General features: G+C 42.0%; 1 long non-coding RNA gene across 1 annotated transcript; it reads left to right on the top strand.

The window, feature by feature from the left end:
* The first annotated feature begins 926 nt into the window (after positions 1-926).
* On the top strand, positions 927-1,975 carry LOC129356931 (uncharacterized). Its single transcript, XR_008605467.1, has 3 exons — positions 927-1,139; positions 1,219-1,282; positions 1,601-1,975. It is a non-coding gene; the product is annotated as an uncharacterized LOC129356931 (long non-coding RNA).
* Positions 1,976-3,491: the final 1,516 nt, after the last annotated feature.

Below are 3,491 nucleotides of genomic sequence, written 5' to 3'. Positions count from 1 at the left end.
ATATATTATATTTATTTATTATATATATATATATATATATATATATATATATATAAGTCAGATAAATTAGCAAAAAGGGCTTTTGATGAGGCAATAACCATGAAAATACCTATTGGGAAAGGGAAGGAAAATCCATTATTAAGAGTAAAGAAATGGAAATTTGGCAAAAAAGGTGGAATGAAGATAAGAAAGGAAGGAATTATATAAATACAGAAGTCAGTAGTAAGTAGAAATATTAAGGAGAGAAATAATGATTAGATTAACAGTAGGGCATACATATTGAAATGATACTTTATATTTAATAAGGAAGAAAACAATGATATGTGTGAAGAATGTGGAGAGAATGTAAACATAGAACATGTATTAATGAACTGTAAAACATGAATGTGAAAGGGAGAAATTGAGAAGAATAGTTGGAAGGACAGATCAAGAATGGAGTTTGAAAGGAATACTGGGGAATGATGGAAATATAATGGATATTTGCATATTAAGGAAAGCACTATTTATTTATCTTCAAAATAAAAAAATAGAATCTGACTGATGTGAAATACTGTTGCTTCACACTCGTGTACAGTAGGTGGCGGTATGCACCTTAAAGTTGCTTGCGATCCGCCATAATAGAAAAGAAGAAGAAGGGGGCAGAAGGCTAAGTTAGCAGTTAGCTGGATTCCAGTTCCTGATCGGCTCCCTTGTTGCTCTCTTGGTGTTTCTGCTGTTATTTCTTAAATCTTCTTCCTATTTTAACATGAAATCAGTGTTTTATCTGTCAGTGTGAACTAGAAGCAGCTCCACAGAGATGAGAACATCCCAGAGACTCTGAGCGGAGCTAACGATGCTAACTGACTAGCAGCAGCTTGTTTTACTCAGTGATTCTGGTGAATGTTAATGTTCTGATTGATTAGCTGCTGCTTTTGTCCAGTGATGGTGACAATATTTGATCAGTTCATTTACAGAACCAAGTGGGTTTTAGTGGAACCGCATTACACGGTCCTGGTCTGATCTCTCTGACAGAATCTAAACAGCTGATTGAGAATCTTCATCCAGAGCTGGAAGTGAGAGGATGAGGAGCTGAGGCACTTCAAGATGCGGGACCCCCGCAGGGAGGGAGGAGACCAGAGGAGGGTCAGCTGCTGCTGAAGGTCAGCCCCAGGAAGTGGAGGCGGCTGCTTCCTGCTGTGTGTGTGTTGTGAAGGCTGAGGTTCTGCTGGTGTGTTCCAGGTCACGCTGAGGTGGTCCGCTTCCTGCTGGAGGCCTGTAAGGTCAACCCGGTCCCCAAGGACAGGTAGGAGCGTCTCCAGGGACACAGAGACACTGAGGACCAGTTCAGACCTGGTCCTCAGTGTCTCCATGTTTATTTCCTGTCTGCTGACATCTTTCCTCCTTTCCTTTGACCTTCCTTCCTTCTCTCTCCATATTTCCTTCTTCATTTCCTTCTTTTTCACTTCCTTTTTACTCTCCTTACTTTGTTCTTCTTACTTCCTTCCTTCATTTCCTCTCTCTTGTTTCTTTTCTTCCTTCATTTTGTTATTTTTTAGCATCAAACTTTGTCCTGAAAGCGTTCCAGCAGCGTTTTCATGGTGTTGTCGTGTTTTGCGTGCAGGTGGGGCAACACGCCGATGGACGAGGCGGTGCACTTCGGCCATCACGACGTGGTCACCATCCTCAGAGACTACCACACCCAGTACAGCCCTCAGGATGCCGCTGCCACCGCCGCGACTCGCAGAGCGCCGAGAAGAACCTGGACGGCATGCTGTGACTTCCTGGAGGCTCCTTCAGTATAAAAGCTCCTCATCATGTTTATCTGTTCTGCCAGATTGAATGGACCGGTTCTGACCGAGCCGCAGTCAGAAGGGATGAATGTTCAGGTGGCAGGAAGTGTTACCACGGTAACGACCTTCACCAGAACCAGTAAGACCTGCTGGGTGAAGTTCTGGTCCAAGATTCGGCTGAATCCTGAATATTCTCCCTGCTGATGGCAAGTTTGAGGTGTCTGTGTGTGTATGTGTGTGTGTGGGTGTGTGTGTGTGTGTGTGTGGGTGTGTGTGTGTGTATATATGTGTGTGTGGGGTGTGTGTGTGTGTGTGTGGGTGTGTGTGTATATATGTGTGTGTGGGGTGTGTGTGTGTGTATATATGTGTGTGTGTGTGTGGGGTGTGTGTGTGTGTGTGTGTGTATATATGTGTGTGTGGGGTGTGTGTGTGTGTGTGGGTGTGTGTGTATATATGTGTGTGTGGGGTGTGTGTGTGTGTGTGTGTGTGTGGGGTGTGTGTGTGTGTGTGTGGTATGTGTGTGTGTATATATGTGTGTGTGTGTGTGTGTATATATGTGTGTGTGTGTGTGTGTGTGTGTGTGTGTGTTCCACTCAGGACGCTGACACGCTTTCCGATGCAGATTGTTTCTGACTCATACTTGAAGAGTCCGGTTCTGTTTTTGTGCTGAAAGTTTGAAACAATCATGTTTTATTTGTTTTTTTCTCCCAAATCCAAACTTTAGAAAAAGGAGGATCATTCCAGAAGTCGGGTCAGAACCGGCGGGTAGTGGGGTCAAAGGTCACTGAGGAAGCACAAAGCTGCGGCGCGGCGCGGTCCGAGCTGCAGCTCTTTGGATCATGTGACGTTTTGTTTCTGAATGTAACGTTTTGTTCTGGTTCTTCTTGTGTATTTATGCCGCTGAGCCACCAGCAGATATTTATCCAAATAAAAACTAAATATATAAAAACAAACTGAATTCCTGTCATTTAATTCCTAATAATTTCATCTGACATTCAGGAATTAAAACAACTGCTTCTAAATGTTTCTGACTTTCCAGACTTTTTATTTTATGTTTTATATTTTCAAACGTTTCTTTTTTATATATACAAATTTTATATGTCATTAGAGTCGGTTGTGTTTTAACTAAACCTCATTTTATTTTTTCTCTTCTATTTCCAACCAGGTGAGGCTAAATTTCAAAAGTTAAAGTTAGATTTTTGTATTTCATGAATTTGCAGAGAAAAGTTTTTCTTTTCTCCCTTTGCAACAGAACTGAAACACTGGGAATATTTTGTGTTTTTACAAAGTTGCAACTGATCATTGGATGGAAAATCAATATTTTCCTTCTGGTTTCAATGATCTTAAAAGTTCCCAACATGTGAGGAGAAATAAAAAGCCTCCAAGTGAAGAAGTAAAAGTGGAGCTGCAGATGAAGTGAAATTGTTCCAGATCTCCTCCGTTGTTGTTCTGAACATGTTGAGCAGTAAATGTTGGTTCTGCTTTCCTGCCCAGATGCATCAGCTCAGTTTGGACCTTCTGGATCCTGAACTTTGAGTTTTTCTCCTGGATCAGAGACGATTCTGAAGCCACGCCTCCAGTCGTCACGGTCGACGCCCCTTTTTCACCAAAATCCTCCAAAACAGAAGACAAGTTTTAAAAAAAAAGCATTTTAGTGTAGATGAGCGAGGAGAGAGGAATACAGGCTGCTTATCTAAAGGTTGTTGGTTCGAGTCCAGCAAG

This window comes from Poeciliopsis prolifica, unplaced genomic scaffold (genome assembly GCF_027474105.1).
Source record: "Poeciliopsis prolifica strain line A6 unplaced genomic scaffold, Auburn_PproV2 SCAFFOLD210, whole genome shotgun sequence".
Taxonomy (NCBI): Eukaryota; Metazoa; Chordata; class Actinopteri; order Cyprinodontiformes; family Poeciliidae; genus Poeciliopsis; species Poeciliopsis prolifica.
The sequence above is the reverse complement of the archived record's forward strand: the minus strand, read 5'-3'. Positions and strand labels throughout refer to the sequence as shown.